The sequence below is a fragment of the Balearica regulorum genome, chromosome 3, assembly GCF_011004875.1.
Source record: "Balearica regulorum gibbericeps isolate bBalReg1 chromosome 3, bBalReg1.pri, whole genome shotgun sequence".
Taxonomy (NCBI): Eukaryota; Metazoa; Chordata; class Aves; order Gruiformes; family Gruidae; genus Balearica; species Balearica regulorum.
The window spans coordinates 117,364,331-117,389,797 of record NC_046186.1 but is presented as its reverse complement, the minus strand read 5'-3'; the positions used below and the strand labels follow the sequence as shown (position 1 = coordinate 117,389,797).

The following is a 25,467-nucleotide window of genomic DNA, read 5'->3' as shown; positions in this document are numbered from 1 at the left end:
ACAGAACTTCTGTACAATGAAGCTGTAAGTTTTGTAATGCAGGGCTTTTATGCCAGCAGAGGTTGGTTTTCATTTGCTTAAGAGTACCTGCCTCATTTGCTACGTAAAATTTTGATGCATGTGCTACGTCAAACAGTTCTATTCTTCTAGAGTCTCCATGTAAAGCTTTGATTAAATAAAGACATGGCACATTGTAAACGCTAACCTCTTTCTGAGATCTGAAACAAGTGCTGTGGCTTTCAGAATTCAAAGCATTAAGCATTGCCTTAATAGCTGTGTCAACCCCGAAGCACAAAGCAGCAGCATAATGAGTCTTACAACATTCACATTTTCCCTTACCTCTACAAAGCTCACAAGTGATGACTGGAATTCCCCTTAGTGCAGCTAATCCAGATCTTTGGCTAGGAGAGACAGGCACTCCTGCCCACAGGCCATCCCTGCTGCATGCTTGGCAGCTTTTCCCAGCATCCCTTGGATTGCTTCCTTTTCCCCCTCTACCTGAGACCAGCATTTAAGGCTTCAAATCCCTGTGAGTCCTGGCTTTCAGCTTTAAGACAACAAGGCTGAATAGCCAAACCAGTCCTCTCTGCATCATTTTCTCTGTTCCTACCTAAAAGTTGTTGATTATTTCTCTTATTATTCGATACAGCTTGGTTCTGTGCAATCAGGAAGGATAATCCCACAACTGACCTTATACGTTACATATAACCTTTTCTGCCTCTTCCTGCAGAAGAGATTTACAGGGACTCCAACTGTATCCCAACTATAAAGAAGAAGAAAATAACTGGCTACCAAAAAAATAAAGAAGTTGGACAACAGAAAGTACTGCTGATAGTCAGCAGTGGAGGTCCTGCAGGGTCTGCCATTACAGTGCTGGAGAACTCAGACAACTACATAGATTGTTTCCATGGTGCTCTAACACTCACTGAACTTCTCTGTATTGTAAGATATACGCAAGTGAAGAATCATAAGCTTTTGTGAGTTCTCCCATTGCAATCATTCCAGTTTGTAATCTTTTGACCTGCAGTAAGTTATGCCATTCAGGTATGAGTGCATAGATACAAACAGATCTCCATTGAAGACAAGGCTTAAAAGCAATCACAGCTTTTCTATCTATGTTGACACCAAAAATCTTAAATTAAAAAATAATTCGTAATGGCACATCTGCATTGACCAAAGGTAAGGTTCTGATGCTCTGTTTTTACTCATTTGGACAAACTTGAGTCTCAATGCTGCCATATACAAGTGCTTTCACGTGCTATCCCTAACACCTTTGTTTCCCTCCCCCACAGAACACACTCCTATTCCCTTTATCCCAAATAGCAAGGAATAGCCTGGTATCCCATCCAGTAACTTCTGCAGACTGAACAATCCTGAGAGAAGCAATAATACGCTATCAGTTGATGATGATGAAGGCAAGAACCATACACCTGTGTTGGAGGTAAGATGGACCTTCTGCCATTCACAGCATGGTAACTGCAAGGTTAGGTGCCATCCTGCTGTTACAGGAGTGACTATAACATTGTCGGTAATACGCTGTAGCTTAATGTAGATGTGCTACAGGGACCAAATGTTCTCAGAAGCTTGAGCTAAATCATGATGAGTTTAACGTGAACCCCAGAGGGCCTTGTCTGCAGAGAAATGGCAGTAGCATGCAATAATATCACAGCATATACTATTTTCTAACTATAATGGCACTCTCCTGCTCAGTTTAAGTTGCTATGCCAACAGATTCACCTAAGGTACCTCCACATTTCAGGTTTATTGTGGAGAACAAGCTCTCAGCAATTCTATGTATATACAGTCTAAAGCTGGTGGGTTTTTTTGTTTTGGCTTGGGGTTTTTTTGTTTTGTTTTTAATTAACTATTATTTTTACTTCTGGCTTCAGAGACATCTCTGCCTAAGTACTACACTACAGGCAAGCTGAGCAAATGCAAGAAATACCACTGTGTGAAAACACAACTGCAGTCATCCCTATTCTGTATGGAAACTATGTGATTGCACTCCAAAGATTTAAAAGCATTAAAACAAAACAAATGGCTTCATGCCATTGCAGACTGAACACTTTTCAAGAGGCTTGCAACATTTTGTCTATCAGAACAAGGCAAGTCTTATATAAATGTGCTGATAATCTTATTCTCAAATGCACAATGCTTACACTGACCTTTGCTACCCTTGAGGTTAAGAAACCAAGAAAAGGTGCCAAATACACTTCTATTACAAAGTTCCATCAAAATGTATGAGTTAACATGAGGGACAAACTTGCCCCAATATGCTACTATGTGGATTAATTGCCCTTGCTTAAAACAGAAATGTAAGAATTTAGATCTGTCTTAATATAAATAAAGTGTAACTCATCAATGAAATACTTCCAGGAGGTTGTTTTAAATACAGTGAAAAGATTTTCTCTACACATTTGCCCTATCTTAGAAAACCTTTCTTTTTCTCTAGGGATCAAGAACTAACATTTTGTGCTTGTGTACAGATACAGAATCACTTAAATAATGAGCTAAAAATCTTTTTGCGGGTCTTTTTCTGTTTTTAAAATAAAACCAGCTATCAATTCTTGCTTCCTTCTGCTTCAGTCCTGAAATGCCTGAACAGCAGCCCTCAACCACAAATAAGCAAGCAAAGAAGGAATGCTGCCACATGCTTAGCTCCAGGACTGAGATACGATCCAAACAGCACAGGAAAGGGAGATTTTAGCCAACTTGTCAGTTCTCCTATAGCCTTTATTCTTGGAGAACCATGACTAGGACAGGTAAGTACACTTTTTTCCCCATGCATTCCATTCTACAAACCCACGAGTGATCATATACCTTATCTAAGACACCAGCTTCTGTCCAGATATCTAAAGGGAAAACAGTGGAGGCGCATGAGCTTGGAGTCATGGTACTACAGAAACAGTGAGAGAGACAGAAGAATCTCAGAGAGTATTGAAAGACACTGAGCTTTTGACCCACAGGCAGCAGTGGAAACAGTCACTGGGAGTTTTCATATGAAAATATAACAATATCAGAGAACTCCAAAAAAATTTGTTTAGAAGTCTCCATCTCAGTCACCTCTAATACTCTTTCTAGGTTCTACTAGAAAGACTGCTGCTAACCTCAAAAAATCACCAATAAAAACATGGGAAGTTCTGTAGAAAAGTATCTCTAAGCTTCTGGCTCACTAAGCTCAGTGTCAGTAGCTTTCCACAGATTTCATACTAGCCTCAAAACTTTTCAGATCTCACTAGAACATTCTCCAGCCAGTCCGTAGTTGCTGGTGAATACTGTCATAGTTTATGTACCATCTCGTAATGTCCCATCTCATCTTTCATCTGTAAGAGAGAGAAAAGGCTTTCTCTCATTATTTGCTGTTCAGTCTATTACTCATTTGCCTGGAAGGCTCTGCAGAAAGCAGCGATTTACAAAACTTGTAAGGTCCCAGTCATTCAATAACTTTTAATGTAATAATCCACAGGGGAGGGTGGGGGGGAAAGCAGTACTATATTCCTTATTATGGGATGGGCAAGAAAGCCCTTATGCAGATGGCATACCAACTGAGTACATCAATATCCTGTGGAGCAGCACCACTCAGATACCAAGAAGTACTCAAAGCAGAAGTTGACACAGCTCAGACAGGCAGGGTTCATTGCTCTGATTTTGTGCCACTTTCTACTCCGGTTCGCATTCCTGTGAGGCACAGCCACAACCAGAAAAACAAGAGGCTAAGGAGATCAGGGACCGCTACTTAGTTTCCAGGTCAGGGTACACGCCCTGCCTGAACCCAAATTCAACACCAGGATAAAAAAAAACGCCGGAAGGGGGCTGCTGCACATCCAACTGCTGCATCCTATTTTCTCACAGAAATGAAACCTTGGTAAAAAAATCCAGGTGTAAATCAGGACTGAGGGACTTGCTATATTCTCACAGGGAAGCCTGGATAGAACACCGTGTTAACCTATATCACACTGTGGCAAGGCTAGCCTCTTAGCAATTGTCTCACCCATTTTTATTGTAATCAAAATACAAAAATGTAGACATTAACCATGTTGCCATCATAGCCTTCTTCCCTGCTATGCTATTACTGATTCTCTAGAAAAGCAGACTATGAAAAGGATAACCTTATAGATGGAGAAGAGGCACAGATTCTCCCTGGCTAGCACACACTACCTGGTTTTACATCTCTGGCTCCATAGGAAAAAACCAAATCAAAACTATTTAGCAATCCACCTTCTGACAAGTACTTCACACAACCTACACTTGGCTGTGAAATATCAGGAAACCGGAATCCTAAAAATCCAAAGTGTTGCAGAAGGCATCATTTCTACATTGATCTCCCTACAGAAAGGGAGTGTTTTCTCTGTCAAGACAGCATGACGTAGCCCAGGAAAACAGAGACAAATTTCACTATCACTGTTCCCATTTGCTTGTTCTAAAGACTGTGTTCATTTTCTTGTACTTTTCAGCTTTTTCACTTCTGCATGCTACAAAACTTCATGTAAGCTAATAATTTGTGTGAACAAAGCAAGCAACTACTTAAGTAGCCACCTAGTTTTCTCTTTTACAGTACAACAGGTAAAACAACCAGTTCACACTTTCTAGAGAGAAAGAAAGACAAGAACTCAAATACTCATATGTATGTTCACACACACAAGCACATGCAAACAAGTGTTTTAATGTGCTGAATATTAGCCCCAATTTTAAAGATTATTTATAAAGAAAAAGGGCCAAGCCCCAAGTTAACAGCAAGTTCAAGTGTCAAACCCAGGAAATCTTTATGTGCTCATTACAAGTGTCACGCAAGCACCTCCCATTCCACCAGATTGAAGCTTGGTTTACTCCATGTTTTATTTTACACCGAAGAACTTTGAGGAGAAAAAAGGTGGAATCACTTTTACTTCATCTCCTTTTACCTCTGTACCTTTAATAAAAATCATAGAAATGAAAGATTAAATGAGGTAATGGTCCTTAGGATGCTGTGAAAAAGTAGGCTGGGTCTATCATATCTCAGATCGGTTATAAGTTACCTGCTGCGTAGCCCCTTTGATGCACAATTCCTGGAAGAGGACAAGGGTTTAGTGCAATCTGCATCAGGTAATCCAAACCAGTGCTTTAATTACCACAAAAATACCAGAACAATTCTCTGTGATTCTGTTGCATCTATGATCTACAAATTTTCAAACAAGACTTTAAATAAAAGTAAGCAGGTACAAATTACTAGTCATTACAGTCAAGAATAAATGCCCAGCTCTGGAAATTCTCTCCCCTGTACTTTTATCATTATTTCAATTCCCACAGCTCTAGTAAAAGAAAATTAACTGCTGAGGATTCAGGGATTTGAAGCAATGTTCTTCCAGCTCACAGCTGCTTCACAGAAATCAGTGTCATGTGAATAATAAAAACATAGCAAAACTTTTACTTTACTTTTGTTCTCAGTAGTATATCACAATGAAGCATGGAACTTAGAGACTAATTTCCTGTCCATCTCCTGTAGATTCTCTGGTGTTTTAATATTATGGTTCAACTCATATTGCAGGCCATCTGTCCTTATGGACACTCATTTCAACCACTGTACTCTGTTCAGATATATAATTTCATAAAACTCAAAGCAATTCAGTATGGGACCTCAGCCTCTCTTTTTATTTTCATGAAAAATACTAAATATTGGGGCAGAGGTGTATGGAGAAAGAAGAGTAAGACAAAACGTGCTCAAGACAAGCTTCAGTTTCTTAGGAAACCAGACTAGAATTAACAGAGGAGAAAAAAGCAGCAATAAAAAAATACTCCAGGCAATCACTAGATGGTGCTACTAAGAGGAAATATGTACCATGAAGGAACTTTAAAAAACCCAGGAGCCATCTGTAAGGTGTAAGCCACATCCTCATCCCATTTATAACTGCATAGGCCACTTCTCCCAGGCAAACACACTACAATCTTGCAGAACCTAGTGCAAGTACTTATACACAAAAGGGACTCTCCTTTGCTATTGCTGAGTTTCTTTTAATTCAAATTGGCACCTGAGGAGCAGCAGCCACTGAGTGCTCTGTGGTCCAGGAGGAGCTCAAACAGTACTGAACCTCACTAATTAGGGCACTTCTGCCAGCACCCCTCATTACCCTGAGTTTAGCCTTTGTTGCATGCAGCCTCATGAGAGGTTTCTGCTTTCCTACAAGTTCAGGAGCTTGCATTTATTAACATGTACAATCATAAGGACTATTCATCCAAGCTATATAGCACCTTCACCATTCTTGTAAATGAAGATACTACTTCCTTAATAGAGCAACTATTCCCCACACTTCAAAGATAACTCCAAACTGCATCTAAATGAGCAGGTACTCCATAAATTTCTAAAGACAAAACCAAAGCTCACTTCACCATTACGTATCACAAAGAACGTGCCAAATCACATGCTTCTATAACCAAAGTTATCTCCATGTTGCTGTGTGCCACAAACTAGAAGCCATCCAGCTCTGAACAAGATTATAATTCAGTATTTTGCCAGTTCACAGGATCCCAATACTCAACCTCAACACAGCATTTTTCTGCAGTGGGTCAGCACACTCTGTGCTGTTTCGGTCCTCTACCTGGCAATGAATCTGAGTTGGTAAATGTAAATCTCTGCTGTTATGCTAAATGATCTGTCTCTCCCCACCCCCTCCAAAGTGCTTCATTCTCAGTGGAATAACATTAGCATTTATGGAAGTAAGTGCCTCAGGGTTTTAATAATGTGCTGAGTTAGAGCCTTCCACCTTCAGATCACAAGCATGAATCCTATCGCGCTCAAAGGTAAGAATACAGTTTCTAGCCAAAATTTGATATCAAGATGAATTCTAGTTCTAGCTCCTCCATCACAAATTCATCTGTATGTTTTCTATGCAGTGGTATTTTCCAATTCAGACAGGGCTTTGAGCTCAGCAGAGCCTCCTATCAAGGACTCCCAATTGCAGCAAGATCCCAAATCATTTTAATACAGATCTTAAGGATATACAGAACAGATTATCACACCTAGAAAGGAGAAAATTAAAAAGAATTTTGAAATTAGTAATATAAGTTCTATGAACTGGAATTCACAGAAGTGCCCAAAACACTGAAGTTTTTCAGCAAACAGCTACAGAAAGCAATATAAATATAGTTGTATAAACGTCAGCTGCTTTAGACCCCTTTAACACTAAAGATTCCAGTATGGCCACATTATATTAAACTATCCAGTTTTGCTTGCAAACAGCTATAATTGATATACATTTTTAGAAGTCAGTCATACAAAATCTTAAGAATTTGCTTTGGGAAAAAATAACAGGGAACAGAGTTTTGAATTCCAGCATCTGCAAACCCCTACAGGGCTTGTGTCCCTTTTTCCTGCTAATTTAAAATCACAGCAGTGATTTTAAATTGCCCTAACGCTGCTCCTAGTCACTGCAGAGGCTTCTCTCTTCCACAGGAGGGAGCTTTTCCCTTGCAAAGATGACAATCTCTTTCGCAGTTCTCATTTTGGAAACGTGTAGGAGCTCCGAACAGTTCTGGAGAGCTCCACGCCTGACAGCTTCCACGCAGGATTAGCAAAGAAGATTCAGGAAATGAAGGAAAAAAAACAACCAAAAAACCAAAACCCCAAGCATTTATAAACTAAACTTGGACTCTTGTGTTATATCACATTATTACTGCCCCCCCCCCCCCCCCCCCCCCCCCCCCCCCCCCAAAGCAATTACTTATATAGCAGAAAAAAATGAGAACATCAAGTCCCAACACCAGTTATGTCCGGACATATCTGACATACAAACTTCACTCATGTGACTGGAGGTATCAACTATCCAGACAGTACTAGAAGAGGAACAATAAATCACAGTAATTCAAAGAACATATCTTGAGAAGAAATCTGGCCTAACAGCTGAAAGAAATAACTGAATACAAATTTGAAGATATATTTTAAAGGACGCAAATGAAAGCAATCCTCTCTCTGCACAGTCATTTATTAATCCAGCAAGCAACAGTCAGCTTTTACTAGAGTTAACCTGGATGGCTGCTTTTTCCAGAAAAAACAGTTCGCCTTCCATCACTCAAAATTCTGAGCCACAGTTGATCTGCAGCTCTGAGCTGCAATTTCTATCAAGGTAGCACTGTGCTATCATCATATTTCACAGATGCTACTTCCACTACTGTGTCCTTAGCAAAAAAAAAAAAAAAAAAAAATCACAAAATGCAGAGGTGACAAGCCAAGTGGGAGCAATGCTTAAGTTGTGCTGTTCTCAACATCTAATAGCTGGAGAATTTCATATACCCTGCTGTCTAAATTCTATTCCAATGGGTATATCCTCCTCTTGACATGCATAGCTAATTCTCATCATCAACAGTGGGAATAACATATGCACACAAGGGGGACAATGAGCCCTCGAGGCCTGTTGTAGCAATAATTTCAAAATATCACAGTAAACATATTCGGCATGTGATAGGTAATAAGCCTGGGCAAGAGTTTCTGTGTTTAAGAATGCATTATGGGTTTGTACAGTCAGAGCACTAGAGATATCCTACTCATGTAGTTTCCAGCTTTGTGTGAGGTTCAGGAAATGGTTCTGCCACGAATAACTGAGATCTACACACAGATTTATCTAATCACAGATAAAGCTCTGTGGAACAAAATGGAGTAGAAAGGATTAGGCGGAATACATTTCCACTCCAAAGGTCTTGCAATCTTGGTTTATGCCTAGCTGCATACAAAATAGCACATGCTGCTCAGAACTCTTTCCCCCTACTGAAGTCATAACTTAAAATATTACAAGTCTTCCCTGTCTTCAATACTTGCTATTGCTTCAAAGCCAACTATGGTATAAGCATGCAGGCTGTGTTTTGGCTTACACCTAATCAACACTAGTAACGATAGATTCAGCTGCAGGCCATGTTCAGCTAAACAGAAGGCTAAATGTTAAGTCAGAAAAGCCAGTTCTGGTATCATAACTTAGTGGTGCTAAATTTTCTTTAATCAAAATCCTATCTAGCATTTTAGAAAAAAATAAACAACAAAACATCCAAACAATCTGCAGCCCATGTCAGATTGCACTCTATGCTCAGGGTAATTTTTCAGAAGAAAATTTTTCCTGTTCACAGGTAATTAACCCTGCAAAATTAGCATGCTATATAGTAAATGTAAATTGCTAACAACATATTAATAATGAAACAAAACAGGGCAGACAGCATAGTTTGAGAAAAGACCTCAAGTCCCAATACAAGCAAAGGCAACTAGAGAGTCTTGTTTGTATAACACTTAATAAGTCCCAGAGGGAAAAGAGACAGCTGTGTAAAGTTGCCTTGGTTGTGTCCGTGTCCCCCCCGCCCTTCTTCTTCATCATAATTACATCTGTTGCTGATGTCTCATAAAATTAAGTGTCCAGAGAGTCTCCTGAAAGTTCAGTGTGAATATTGATAAAGTTTGAATATAGAAAGGAGATTAAAAAAGCATCCTCAGTGATACATCTTGGAAGGTGGCCAAGATCATCTCAGAAGGTTAAATCTCCTTAGGCCAAGGAAAATTCTTTACTGAGGAACACTGCATTTTCAGCACTCATTTGACTTATTTTGAGTACAAGGACTTAAAGTGAACTTGACATCAAGTTCCCAGTAGAACTTGTAACTTACTAAGACAGCATGTCAATATTTACACTCATTCTATAACTCCTATTTCTTTAAGTAAATTTTAGAGGGGGGTTTTGCTTCATTGAAAAGAAATTATGGACTTTTAAAAGATCTTGAAAAGAATCACTCTTACAACTTGAAACTCCAACTGAGAAACACAAAACACTAGAGTAGATTTTACTCTAAAAATAAAAAGGCAAAGGACAGAGTATAAGGTAGGTAATTAGAATTCAAGTCTGGGAAACAAAAATTACTTTGTTTCACTCCAGTTACAATAGTCACTCTTATAAAATGATCCAGAATGTTTCAACAAAGCTAGATACCAGATACATAGCTTCAATTTCAGAATTGCTAAGCATCTATCTGCTTTACTTGACTTGAAAGAAAAAGGGACATGAGAAGTTATAACAATCAGAAAAATCTCAGACAATTCTGAAAAGGAAACAATTGTCCCTTGTTATTTAAAGCATTTCTTAATACTAAAGATCCTTCAAAAATTACTTTTCAAATAAAGTTTAGAAAAAACACACACCAAATAAAACCTCACCAAAACCTTTTCAAGCATATTTAGCAGAAATGAAATATTTACACACACAAAGTCAACAAAGTTTAGGATGCTTAATTTGTTTGATCTAGTAGCTGAAAATTCTTGTAACAGAAAATTTTCTACAAAAATCTGTTTTGGTCTAAAGAGCTCCATAAGTAGTATTTCATAATTAATATTATATATAAACTAAGTAACATTATAAACTACATACCTCTGTACCATGCCTGTAAAATTACTATGGCTCATAGACATAAGACTGATAAACATCAAGTGTTATTTTTATTTTCCTTCCAAATATTGCTTTTTAACAAGATGTAGGGTTAAAATAATAATTTGGCTCTAAGATTCTCATGGTCTCAACCCCTTCTCTTATTCCAAATTAGCAAAAATAAATGGTAGAGTATGATCCTTACTAAGCTACATATCTACTTAACCCTGAACATTAATGAGTACCAGATCTTTTATCCCAATATGGTTCCTTTTTGTGCTACCCTTGCATAGGAGGCATAACACAATTTTAACTACAGAAAAGGGGATGTGACCAGAGAGACCAACTGCAGTCTCCAGAGGGCATGATTTAACTCCTGCCTGGCAAAGCAAGCACAAAAAGCAAGCACAGAAAAACAAATCAGGACTTCCCTGCTTCAATTAGACTGCTATTTGAGTGTGAAACTTGAACCTTGGCAACTAAGGTGCCTCCAGTGTAAAAGCAAAGTCAATACATTGATTTGGAAGCTCACTTTTATGGAACATGAAACACTCCCATGATGCTTGGACATCATTACAACATGTATGAAGCTTTACAGAAGGCATTGAATCATTTTAAAAAGTTTTATAATCTAGAATAGCTTTATTTAAGGTATTTGACCTGCCTGGTAAAAGAGAATATTTATAACATTGTGTGATGCACTGCCATTTCTGAGTCATTTGCATCTGTGAAATATCAATGGAGACAAATGTGTTCTTACTTTCCGTACTTTGAATATAACAATTAAGTAAGAGCAGGAGCCTGCAAAGTGCTTGCATTGAAGTAGAAGTGTAACTAAAAGTTAAAATTCTCCACAAAAATACCTGATATTTAAGAAAAAATGTTAAGAAAGCATATGGACATCTTCACTGATACTTGAAACATATTGATCATATTGAAGCATAGAAACCAAAATTGATCCCTTTTTGGTAGTTTAGATCCTCCCTTATACACATGAGTATTGGAATTATTCCAAATTGCTTTTAATCATGTCTATAACGGGAAATAATATTAAAGCAAAAATAGATCATCAAAAGTAATTTACAGGAGAAAAAAAGGACTGAGTGCAGTTGTAATGAAAGGTTTCAGATCCCATCACGTTCACTAGGATTTAAGAGTACACAAACCATACTGTCAGGCCGTAACTCCATTATATCTCCAATTGTAATACTGTTCTGTGAACTTTTGCACCTGTATTTGCAATACAACAGAAAGCTAGCACAATCATCCTCCCAAATACCATTTGTCTCAACTTTTCAGGACCTGAAAACTGGAGAAAAAAAATCTGTCCATAGTACCAGAAATAAAGTAGCTTAGTTTCCGGCACACTAATATTCCATATTTGATTGTCTGGTCTTTAAAAAGTTAAGACCTCCCGTTGAAGCTTCCTATACAAGTGAAACAATAAGGTGTTAGTTCTCTAAGGATTTTTGGTGTTTAACAAAAATTAGGTACATCTCTCTTCCCCCCTGTAAGGATAATGCAAAAAAGTCTCCTCTGTGGCCTGTTTTCACACAGGGAGCTTAATATTTTGGAAAATTTTGCTTGTCAAATACAGCTGATCATCACTGCATATACCTTCTTCCTTAAAGCTACCTTAAAAAGGCTTCTCAAAATGTCAGTGGCAGTTACACTTCTCTTGGCCATGGTGGGGTTTTTTGTTTGGGTTTTTTTTAAAGCTCAAACAGTTACTGGCATTCACACCAGCAAAGATGCATCTATCTACAAGACTTTAAAACAAAAAGGGGTGTGTGGGTGTGGATGTCTAATCCAGAACAGTTACAGCCATAATGTAAACTCTAAGCTCCACTGCAGCTCGCTGCTAGCACACCTTAACACTCATCTGGGAGGACCACATTTAGCCTTTGTATCTTCCCTGGAAGAGTAACAGGAACTCAAATGTTCCAGCAACAGCATTCTTTCATCAGCAGTGCCAGAAATTTAATGTGCACAGTTCTTTTAGGAGGCTACCAGATCACTCGATCTGGCTAATAGATGAAAACCTTGCACAGTACTAACACCACATATGGAGAGCTGCAGACTCCAGTTTTCTTACATCTATGTTCTTTTTTAAACAGTACTCAGAACATGCACAAGATGTTTTTATTAAAGCTGCAGTCAAGGACACATCAGCTATAATGAAACAGTAAAATTTAACTGCTGCCAACAATATTCTGCTTTGGTCTACAGTCAGTTTAAGCTTCTGCCCAACATCCACTTGCTATCAGGCTCCTAGAGTGACACTAAGCTGCTTCATCAAGAGTCTTAAAGTTTATTTTGCTTTTACTGCAACTCTTCACTATGCAGTTGCGCAGTAGTAAACATGACCTTAAACACAGAGTGGAAGTTTGGCAACAACTTGATTGCAAATGTAATCTACAACAGCCACAGAAGTTAACCAAGCCAAAAGCAGAGTTACAGCTCTTAAAAACTCAGACTATAAATGGCTATACAAGATCACATTTCACACTGCACTTCGCTAGCATGATTAACTGCAGTGCTGTGTTACACCTGAAAATCATTTCTCTTTTTGCAAATACTGCAGAAGTAATGTAGATGCCCCAGTACCTGACTATCTTTCAAATCAGGTAATAGTACAGGAAAAGTGATAAATCAGTAGGGCTGCTTGAAACATGCATTGTTAAACAAGTGTGCAAGTCCCCATGGGATCAGAACCTTGGATGGTGAAGTGATGATCTAAAGTGTGCTGGAAAATAGAATGACACCCTAATTTTAGAGGTTCAAAATGAAGGTCTGGTTAATGTAGCAGATAAAAAGTAAAAGCCTTCAAGTTTGTTTTTGTTTTTTGTTTTGTTCATTCGTTTTTAAGATAAATGTTTTAAAAGCTGAGTCTGCAAAGTTTTGTAGTTATAAAACACATTCTATTGCAATGTTTTATAAGAGAGGGAGCAGCCAAAAAATGACTATGTCTGAGATTTATTTACAAATAGGCTACAGAGATAGCTGGCTACTACCCTTGCTGCTGTTAATAAGAAAGCTGGAGTAAAAAGATGAGGCTTGGCTGAAAACAATTGTCTAGATAGAGATAAAAAGAAGATAAATCTGAAACTAAAGACATGTAGTAAGTTGACTGTAACAGAGCTCCTGAAGTGAACAGTCTGATGAAATACTGTGACCACTTTTCAGAGGTCAGTATATGAGAAGAGACATGGAATTTCCATTCTTTTAGCACTTCCTTTCTCAGAACAGCACTTTAGTATAGGCAGTAGATACATTTGGCTCAGGAATATACTGTTAAAGTCACAAAAACACTTCAAAATTAATACAGGTTAGATCATTTCCTCACTTAAACTGGCTTAACTCCCAACCCAATACCTGTTTTTCAACAATTTCGGTTACAGCATAGTCAGGCCCTAAACAAGTAGCTTCAGCAGCAGCTTTGTAATCAGCTTAATTTGTAGCTGTGCTCCCCACATTTATCACAATCACACATTCCTGACCCTTCTCAGTACCTCACTAGTGCTCATGCAATCATGTGGTCAACCAGATGAGAAGGACAATTTGATGTATGCTAATTTTGGGGAGGTTATTTTTCAGTCACATTAGCTCCCTGATTCCACTATGAATGAGAGGCCGAGAAGGTGTAGCAGGGGCTAGCTGTGCCTCAACCAAACGTGAAACTGCACTTTCATGCAGCAGTTCAGGCCTTGGCTCACTACAGTATTTGCAACCCTGCTCAGCAAAGCAGCTGACTTGAGGCCTCAGTTACTATGGTGATAAGCATGGAATAAATGTTTATGTATAATTAGATAAATTCTCCCTTCAAGAAAGCAGTTGTCCTCCTCACAGGCAGCTACTCATATTTTTTTTAAACAGATGTAAAAAATGTATTAAAATCTTAAAGCTTAACAATCACTATTATTCATTAGTAAGTTAATGATAATTTAAACCTATGGCAAGAATTACAAAAAAGCACATGAAAAATTAGTCAATGAGAATCTCATCTCTTCTGAAAGCTAAACTGCTAAACACCCTAGAGATGAAGTTAATGCTTGGTTTTATACATTTTGGAGTTTTGCTCAAGAAAAAAACAGAATGATTATAAAACTATCTCATTGTTTAACAAGCTTCGGAAATACTTATTTGAATAAAAAATGAATGTACAAATCCTTTTTTTCTATGCAATCACTAAACTAAATTACCCCTACTTGTAAAATATAAGCAGTATTTCCTAACTCTAAACTTATTGTAAAAGCAGTCAGCTGATATAAACAAGTTAACTTAGTTCATAAACTCATAAATCAGTAGCTTGCTTCCCTCTTCAAAAGATTATGAATTAGTAATTACAGTAGAACCATCTGCCACAAAGATGAATATTCTGCTTAGAGTTTTGGGAAACCCTTTGCCACAACATTTACGTATAACTTGGACTTTTTTTGATTAAGAAAAATCCAGTCCTAAAATGTGATCACTAGTCATATTCCTTAGCATCTAAAATTGCTTTAAATTTAAGGAATACTAAATTCAGAGTAGACAAGATGATTTCCTAGGATCAATGACTATAAAAACTAATGACAAAACGTAACCAAACACCGAATTCCTCCCTGAAGAAAAACAAGTAATTGGCAAAATGTGGCACAAATATTGCCAGCTGATGAGCTGCCTCATTCTTTCCACTATGATGCCATCTGTTGCCAGCTCTTCCCTGCCTATGTGTGCTACACTCCCCCGAACTCCTAGCCTGACCCAGACGCAGCCCTGATCTCAAGTCTGATAACGAAATCCAGCTTTACCCATGAGAGGGGTGTCAATAACTACACCTGTGGTTGGAGGTGGCACTTTAGTCACAGCAGGCAAGTAAAGAGACTTCTACTCCCAGCCACTTATTACCGCTCTTATCTTTCACTGAAATTCTTCTCTCTTCTCCCCAGTTGGCCTACATGCATATGGACTCCCCAACCCAGTTGTTGGAGTCATTGACTTTAGAAAAGCTTCAACTACATAAAGTGTTTAAGCTAAGAGGGATAATGTTTTAAGAACTGAGGAAGCAGCCACATGCAGGTTCGTGCAAGTGGATCATACGGGGAAACTTCCAGTAAGATGGGCAAAACCAACAATGAATGCTTTTTTTCCTGCAGCACAGCAGGAGCCAACATATAACACGCATCTATCCACACATTATAACCTAGTGGTAAAGAATAGTGAAATCTTAACCCTAATAAAATAATTGAATAACATTTCAGCCTTCACATTTAGGCTGTAAATTCCTCTAAGGCAAAGACTTTCTTCTGTGCCTCACACACATTATTGATACACAAGAGATAATAGGAAGATGTACAGCTGTTCACAAAGAAGCAGAGAGTAATTTTTACTTGCTCTAAGAATAGGCCAAACGCCTTCCTCCAGTTCGCATGCAAATTTATTACTGAAGACAATGCAGATATTTGAGGGAAGAAACTCAGTTTAGAATCTATCTCTTCAGGGACCATCCAAATCAAAACCAGGTCTTCTCAAACACCAAGGTTTACAGGTTTAGAAATCCTTTGATAGAAGATGCTAAGTGACAAACATTTACTTATTTATAGAAGTGATCTTTGTTTCAATTGAGTATTTAGCTATAACTGCAGAGAGCAGCATGTTATTGCAATAAGGAAATAACTAGATAATTAGGTAAAACTAAATCTCCTTTCGTCCTTAAAAAACCATGTGAATGTTTTGTGAATGAATAGAAACACGAGATAACCCATAGCAAGGGACCAGACATCCCCAAACACTGACACTAGAGCTATCAGTTGTGCTGAGAGCCAGGTAAATTGCTTACTGTACAGCTAACCAATCTCAAAGCAGATTTTCTTATTAATACCTTTAATATTTTGAGCTGTTATCAAAATTTTATTGTACAGAGTCTTAGAGATCCTGTTTTCATTTAAACATGAAACTGAAGAGTTTAGTTGAGTATCTTTACTTTAAAAAGTGGATTTACCATGCATTTAGACTGTAGTACTGAAACAAAGAAAATAGCTTTTAAGATTTTTCTCCCTTTTAATACCTGAAATTGGATTAGTGAGCTTTCTGTTTATCTCTTATGCAGATTTTTGCAGATAATGATAATAAAAAAATCACTTAACACTGTTGATATTACACTCAAACTTTTTTAAGTCAAGAATTTTTTTCTTTTTTCCTCTACAAAAAAGTATTTAGGCTGGCACGTCAAGCAGTGTTGGATTTACCATATTTGAATATCGTGTACTTTTTTTGTAAGTAGTTATGGATTATACTATGTAAATATCATTACACATATAAATATACTACATATTTGTATAAGAAATTCTGAATCCTCCACCTAGTAGTGCTATTGCCTTTCAAACAGGACATTTCAAAAGAGGCCTTTAAGTTTATACATCCACCTGAGATACCTAGTCTGTAAGGTCACTCAAATAAGTGACAAATTTGGTGGTAAAAATCCTCTATTTAAACTCAGTGGTGTGAACAAAGCATTAGTGGAGGTGTTCCCAAAGCAACATCCTAAAAAGCACATACACTAGAAAACTTGTCTTAGACTTTAGGGTTAACAATTATCTACCTCACAGATGTTAAAGTGATTGATTTGTTGATAGTTGTAGAAAAGAATCATTGTTTTCCTGATCAAGGTGCGGCATCCCCAACTCTACAGGAACCTTAGTGCTGAAGAGCTTAGTAATCCCATAAAATAGAACAGAAATAACAAGATATAAGCTAAACTTTATGCAGATAAGAATGTCTGGACCTGTTCTGTGGCCTTCATCACCACAGCACATTACTACAAATTAGGACATATTTGACAGAGGTGTGGTTCCTGAGCAGGACCACACACCATATAGGGATATTAAGGATGCTGGACAGCCTATATGCTAGCTCTAACGGAGTGGGCAACAGGGGCTGCCCACAGCAACAGCCTTTCATTGGTCTTCTCAGGGATTCAGCACTCTTCCAGCTCAATCTCATAGCTCAGTGGAACCAGACAATCCCCGGGAAACTATTTTCATCACTTAACTGGAAGTTATCTGCTGAGTTACCCCCAACCTAAACTCTCTCAAAATATAATTATCCCCAAACTGTCATGAGATACACAGGAGAAGACTCAAAGCTGGCTACTCATGAATGGAGATCTTGAGCAAATGCTTAAACTGGCTACTCTGATGCCAAGAACTCAGGATTTTAAGCTTCCATTATACTCTATAGCATACATCTACAGATGTATGCATTCAGTCAGAACGAACACCAGCCACCCACATATTCAAAACAAGCTAAATGTACATTTTCTTTAACAAATTAACCATTTGAGCAGTAAAATGTGCACTGAATGTTACTAAAATACCAATAAACAAAAGGCCTTACCACCTGGGGAAGAGAGTTCTTCCCTAACGATTATACAAACTAGATACTTAACTGAACACTGTACAAACAAGACACATTCCCGAACCTGGAGTTAAAGTAGTGAAAGTTCTCTTTTCTTTTCTTAATTCTTACACACATTTCACTCCACATTAACATGAATTAAAAGATGTCAGAGACCCTGGTTAAGTTGTATTTTAGTTCAGTTAAAGGACTCCCAAGAATCTTGCGCTTTATCCACAGATCCCAAGCGCTTTAGAAGATTCCAGCTCTGATTGCTTCAATGATGGATGTTTTTCATCTTATTACCACAAGCTTTAATGACTTTGGGCATTCTCTGCTTTTTTCTAGCACCTTCAGGGGCCTTGATCAGGGAGAAGCATTTCCTCTTTCAAAAGTCCATTTGCAGGGTCACTCAGACTTTGCAGGAACTGGGAGGCTCTGAAACCAACACAGCTCAGATCCAGGGAAGTTTTTTTGTTTTATTTTTAAAACACTGCTTACTCCACAGAACTATTTCAAAGGCTCTGACATCCCAAGGCTTGCAACAAGCAAACAGTTTTAGGCTATATCCAAAGGCTTCTGAGTGTTGACAACCAGGTTATACTGCAAATTATTTCCCTAGATAATTCATCTCAAATATGCTCTATTTATTGCACTCAGAACAGCAGTGCTTGAAAAAACCCAACAGCCCACACAAGAAGGGCTGCAGGTTGTTCAACATGAAGGGTAGATCTTGATTTATGTGTCTAAGAAAAAGATGAAACCTCCATACACACTGGAGAAATTCTCTCACTGTACCAGATGCGGGTACATCTGACATGCTATCAATTAAGACTGTCCTGGTCAGCAGAGGAAGAAAGGTGTTCACTCCCAAGAGGATCACATACCTGCTCCTCCTTCTCCCTAACAGCAGTCCTTCTCTTCTGACTCCACCCCAAGATAAATCCAGTAGTAACTGCCACTGCATTTGATCTGCAGAAGACTGGGTATGTGTTCCCTAGTACTGAGGCATCAATTCGTCCCTTTCATCCCAGGGTATGATTACAGGCATAGGGAATGAAAGCTCTCAGTTGCTTGTTACCAAGGTGTCCCTCAAAGCACTAATAGAGAGTTCATATCCAGCAAGGCAAGACAGTATCAATGACTTGTATTTATTCTTTGCTACATATGCCAAAATCACTAAGTAGCAAGGTGCCTCACCAAGCCATGAGGGGCATTTCCCAGAGTTGTTTCTATTTGCAAGGTGGCCAGAACGTAAACATTTCCCAGACATGTCTTACACTTTTAGCTCTGCTGGTTAGCAACAGGAAGGTAGCAAAATACTCCTGTGAGCACAAGTCAGCCAGAAAACTGCAAATTACGTTGACCAAAAAGCCACTATAGTGTTGTTTATTCTAGTCCAAAATTGTCTTTTTTCCTGTTATAGCTCACACCACTGACTGCAACTGCACTAAGGAGGTTTGTCAGAATGGCAGTACTGTCTCATGCACAAGCTGCTGTTACTTTGGGAATAGTGGGTCCAGCGGAACTGTCTACACCTCAGTAAGTCTTTGTCCAGTCTCAACCCATGCAGTTGTAAGCATTACTCAGAGGTAACATGCTTATTACAAGACTGAACAAGTTTTCATATTTTATTAATACCAAGATTTACAGGTATCACAGCTCTGTGCATTAACTCTCCATTGCAATTTTACCAGCTATCCCTAAGTCTGCAGAAAGGGTCATGTAACAACTTCAGCTGAATGGGAAAATACATAAAGTTGAAGTTCTTTACATGATATGATTTTTTCACCACAAATAGTCTCATGTCATTAGTATCATCCTGATAATGAATAATCTGCACTATTCTTTTTTGTGTAATACTGTTCTCCAAAACCTCCATTTAGTTGTTTATGCATTAACACATGCACCCAAGCCACAAAATGTTGGGTAACCCACCAGTTGAAAAGCATTAGAACCACTACTGGTCCTATTCTTCCTGCCACAGCCAAGGCTTACAGGAGTGGGATTTTTGAAACTAGATTTCACATAGAGGACAGTCTGGAGTATCTCTTGTTGTATGATATATGCTGCTTAAACTAGGGACAGCACATTTGAGGAGATCGTCATCCAGTAGTAAAATTGTTTGGGCTGTGGTAAAAATTTCAATGGTGGTGCTTTATAGTACAAAATCTGAAGACATTTTCAGTGTGCAAAGCAGGCTGCAAAACAAAATGCACAATTTCCAGAGAGTAGAATTCTTCCCTATTGACAGGGGAAAGAAAAATATTACCGTATGACTAATTTAATGGTATTTACTTAGGAACTTCACTTTCATTATGCATACCTTTTGTCTGCAGGGAGACAGAAGTAGTGGAAGTCTGATATGAAATTATGAGCAAATGTCTTTATTCTGACTTTTCAAATCTCCTCCGGAAACTCTGCAGGTCCTTCCAGAAAAGGAAAATCTCCATTATTTCTTGTGGAAATCTCTTGTGGGATAGTTCAGCAACAGCATGATTGATCAGAAGCTAATGTTAAATCCACTGAAGTTATAAATCCATTCCACACCACAAAGTAGATTGTACTTTGCCAAATAGGTAAGAGGCAGAAGCATCGTGACTTACAGCATATCACGATATCAGGCTGCACCCCATCCCCGGCAAGTGCCCCTTTTATTTAGGCAGTCTTTTGCAACATGAAGGCTCAAAGACTTAAATCACACAAAATCTTCAGATTAACACAGATTAACAGCAAATTCAACCAAATTATAATTCCTATAAGAGATTCTTTAACTTCCGTGCAAAGCAAGAGCTCCCAGCAGCTGTAATGACTCCCCATTAAAAAAACATTGCAGTCTTAATTACTCTTTCTCTAAGGAAGAGGAGGATGCCAGGAAGCTAACTCTTTTTATGATTCCTTAGGTGACTGTACTATGCTAAAGTGCAAAGATCAAGCATTCATTGGCAGAATCTATCCCTTCTGGCATCATGGTGAAAGAATAAAACCTAGGATGTCCGAACACTTTGGATTCGGGACTTGAACCTGCTTTATGGGAACAAAACAGAATTCCCATCCAGCAGCATGAGAGTAACTTCACTCTTCTACTGAAAGCAGCAGAGCAGGACTGACTCTTCACCCACACCAAAGAGCTGAGGCAAATTTCTCATCCTGTGCTGCAGATCTAGAATATCTGAAGATTACCACGGTAAGAAAAAGGCAGTACCCAATGATGATCCAAACAGTCAGGCACAATTGATGGACTAGATGCTTTGCACCTTGAGAAAAAAAAAGCATCACCAAAAGCAGTTTCATCATAACTAAAGCAGTAAAAATACAGGTAGTATTCTGTATTAGCACCAAATTAGTTTCTCGGGAGTTCTTAGATGCACTTCTGAATTCCTCCCATGGCAAAAAAAAAAAAAAAAAAAATCACATCCCGTGGCAAACTGACCTAGTTGGCATATGGGGTTATACTCCCTCCTATTTCTCAAACTGAAACTACAAACCACACAGCCCTCAATATACACTCCCAAGAAAGTCTCCACATGGAACAGAGGCACAGAGTAGAGAATCCCACACATGCAGTGCTTACCTCAGGGTGGTCTCATCTCCTCAGCTGAGGGGGGCCTTGAACATTTACATGAATACATATGATCATGCTGCATCATGTTTTCCTTGAAAGCTCTAACAAGCTACTTAATTTTTTACACAGATGACGGTACTGTAAACGAAAACAGATTACGTGAGCACTGAGATCATGACAATCAAAGCTATGGAAAAATGCACAGCTAAGATGCATGTAATTTGTCTCCCATGACAAGAGGTTAATAGACACAGAACTTCACGCTACATTCATTAAACTCCCCACAACACATACTGATATGCTACAAGGTACTCCACATGACAACAACATTTATTTTGATTATTTTTGAAAGAGGCAGGCTATTTACTGGCATTCAAAATTTGTCCCCCACTCAAACTGCTAGGGGATCAACAATCAAGCAATTCCCCAGTCTTCTCTCTGCCCCAAGAAAAAGAAAGAACAAATTAAGACCTTTTGGCAGTTGAACTCTGTTGTTTCACTATTAAATTATCAGTCTAGGTTGCTGCCTGAGTCATCACCCTCAGAATTTGTACTGGCCCGAATCTGAACCAGTCAGCCAACACATGACCAGTGATAAAACAGGTCCCACCTTAAAATAATTCAAGTGATTGTTTCCACAAGATTAAAGTTACATACATTAATAGCTCATTAATATCATATGCAGGCCAATCTCTACTGCCTAATCAGTTACTTCAGGAAGATAAGAACTTCACAAGTCAGACCAATACATGTATATCTCTAGCAGAGTTAAACAAAAGCAGTAAGCCTTTACAACACTTGTAGACAAGCACAACAGTGAAAAAATCAAACACTGTACTTATGCTTGCAGCACATACCTCCAGTTGTCGCAAGGTCTTTGAGCAGTCAGCCCACAGCTCTTAGCAGAGTTCCTCAGAACAAATGTCTTCAGAAAAAACCAGCCTATTATACAAACCCTAGCTACAGCTGGATGCCATCAAGAAATCTTATCAGCTGCTAGGCAAATAAGATCACTATATGAAATTATTATTCAAACAGCAGAGTCTCAAGAAAAATGTAACCTTTTAGTCTCAATCTTTCTAGCAAATAGTTTCCATATATTTGTTCTGCAGAGAACTACCCAATACAGTGATATGATTACAGGCACAGGGTCCAAGATGCAGAAGGCATTTTTATCCCCAGTTTATCAAAGCCAGAACCAGCAATAAGTCTAGGAAATCAGAAGACCACTCTTTATAACCCAGTTAAGAAAAAACAGAAGATTCATGCAGTGATTTTCAATCTGCTGCTGCAAGTCCTTGGGGGCTGTTAATCACCACCAAGAGCTGAAAAGGGTACCCGAAGAAATAATCCTCCTATCAGGACACTTAATTCACACCACCTTGGGCAGCAAGATCCACAGATCAGAAGCATTTACAGCCACTGTTTCAGTAAATGCACGTATGCTAGAGACAACTATACATCTGCACTTGCTCTAGCAATTTGAAATCCTGCAGTGATGCAAAATGAACCAACAGGTAACCAAAAATTGCCCTATTAACCTACAGCTTCACAAGGCTTCTGTGGCCTGCACCTTTCTTCTGGTCTTAAGGAGAGTCCTGTTCTTCATTTTCCAGGTAGAAAGCACAGTGTTCCACTGCATCCCTAACCCTTGCATTTCACCAGCTTTTTTCAGCTGTGCCTTACTGGATCTGAAAAGTATCATCTCCCTCTCCTCCCAAATCTTGGCAATTTAAACATGCTCTCACAAATATGCAAGAAAATAAGGGCAGACTCCCTTTGATTTATTTCAACTGAAAAGACAGATGTAGGTGTAAGAGAGATACAATGAGAGGTACTTTATCTTTTCAACCATTTCTCAGTTCTAGTCAGTACTGCATCTTTAGATTTGCTTATCATTCCACCTGTTATTACAAATGAAACAAGATGAATAAATATGGTGCATTGGTTTTACACACATTATAGTTCAGGACCTGCACTACTAATAGGGCAATTCAAACATGCTGAGAAAGGACAGTTTTCATTTCTATCTAAAAAGGCTTCCTCTTTTGCTGATAAAAATACAGCTTCCCCCACCCACTGTAGCTGAAGGCACTTTCCCTCAAAGCCTGTTCATAAAAGGTGGCCTTCCTTTTTTTCTTCTAAAGCATTAAAGAGTTTATTTTTATAAAACACTACTGGAGCCCATAAGAACATGCATATGCTTAGAAACCATGTATTTTCAACCTTTGCTGTACCGTCCCAATAGTTTACCTGCTTTGCTGGGAAAAGCTGCTTACAGCCTGTTAAGAGTCAGGGCAGAAGATTATTTAATTAGGTGGCAGCCCTCACCCTGGGTTAACAGAGAGGGGAATGCTCCATACAAAGTGCATCCAGCTATGTTTGTAAGTGATGTTAATATAAAGACCAGCACATGGCAAGACAAAGAAGGTTATGCTCAGGGGATCAAAGATACACACTATATTTAAAAACCTCAAAACTTAGAGGCAGATAATGCATCACAAATAGCACTTTAAAAGAAGCAGGCTATGAGAAGAACTGCAGCTAGAGTCCAGACACATAAGCAGGAGCACGTAAATTGTTTTCCAGACATTAGGTCAAGCACTACGCAAGTCACATCATCATTCTTAATAACACTGAAGAACCCAAACAGGTACAGAGTTTACATACCTGTTTATCTGCAGTCAACCAGCTTCTAATTACATGGAAACACATACATATCCTAGTTTGAATGGTTGTAATTATACTGCAGAGGAACTGAACTAAAACCAGGAACTGACAAAACACAGCCTTGTCTGAAACTTACTCAAAAAAATTCAAATATCCATATTTCAAAAATACTAGTCAAATAGAGATAATATAATGCAAAGTGTTAAATGCAAATCATTTTCTACAGACTCTTATCTACACACTAAAATACCATCTTACATTTTTAACTTATTTTAGATGTCAGATATAGAAGAAAAGCAACTTTGACACATTCACACAACAGAAAAAGGAATTAAAAACAAATTAGGTCGTTTTTGTTCAAAACTACTAGCAATGACATAACTACATTACAAGATAAAAGTTACATTTTCATAAGTTCTTAGCTGTCTCTACTTGGAACTTTAAAGGTAACAATTAAGGTGTTGTATTCCTCATCTCTGTTTATTTTAGTCCCATTACATTATGCAATAGAAATTCTAGCCACATTCAACTTCATTTAGCTGATTTTACTCCAGATTTCTATCTGCTAGATAAGGCTGCAGTGACAAGAGATGTAAGCAGCAAGATTGTTCTACATCAGAATTTATTTTTCTCTTGGAAATCTTAAGTTGTTATTTTTAGGCTAGAATCCAGTCAGTTTTAATATTAGTTTTCAGTGAAATCTAGAAATGTTTTATTCCTAGACATCCTAGCAACTTTTTTTTTTTTTACCCCCCAAAAAATAAGAGTTGTCCTAGCCACCTGTACCTGTTAATAAGAAAAGGCAGGAAATTCCTTCCTCCGTCAGATCATTTTACCACTCACTGTGGCCAGGCTCAGGTTCTTACCAACAAGGCCTTTTTTTCTGATTTGCTATTAATGCAAACCTTACAGTTATGCACTAGTGTTTGTTTTTCTTTCTTCAGGTGCAAAGTAGCTTTTGTTCACTACCACATAGTTTCAATCATCACCATGTTCTTAAGTTACTATTTTCGCTAGATTTTTCTGTGCAAACTCCCTAATTCACTCTTCATTCTTCTTGGTTAAGATCACCCCTTTCTGCAGATATGAAAGCATACTGAGTACCAGTTTCTGAACAGAACCTTCATCAGTCATTAACAATTTTTAAGAACTGCATATTTATTACCGTGCTTTGCTTCAGTCTTTAAGATGAGAACTTCTAATTTGTTCTTGAACTTCATGGTCACCCTGTATTTATCTAGTTTTGTGAGCAGGCTTCAGTATAGAAGATTCCCCTGTCTTAGCATTTGCGCATCAGCACCTGATTTCAAGATTCCAGGTTGCTCCAGGAACTCTTAAGGTAACCTTTGCTAGCCTTAGACCAGCTCAGACTCCCACAAACAGGGCAACAGTGACAAGGCAGTTCCTTTTCCAGAAGAAGCTGAAGGGAGAAGAAATTACCATTTTAGACTAGAAAGCTCATGCTCGGCTACAGTCCTAAAAGAATTA

At 38.3% G+C, this 25,467-nt stretch overlaps 1 protein-coding gene across 8 annotated transcripts in view; it reads right to left on the bottom strand.

Annotated features, from left to right (window-relative positions):
• Positions 1-25,467, bottom strand: part of PLEK (pleckstrin) — a 64,248-nt gene that overhangs the window by 36,941 nt on the left and 1,840 nt on the right. For 6 of the 8 annotated variants that reach the window (XM_075749738.1, XM_075749742.1, XM_075749746.1 and 3 more), the window contains exons 1-2: positions 22,167-23,399; positions 21,319-21,447 (exon numbers count right to left, since the gene is read on the bottom strand). The exons of 1 other annotated variant lie outside the window; for it this stretch is intronic. The gene's annotated coding sequence lies outside the window, so the exon portion shown is untranslated. Of the gene's footprint in view, positions 1-21,318; positions 21,448-22,166; positions 23,400-25,467 lie in introns of those variants that run through there. One more of the 8 variants, XM_075749740.1, reaches the window with a different exon arrangement.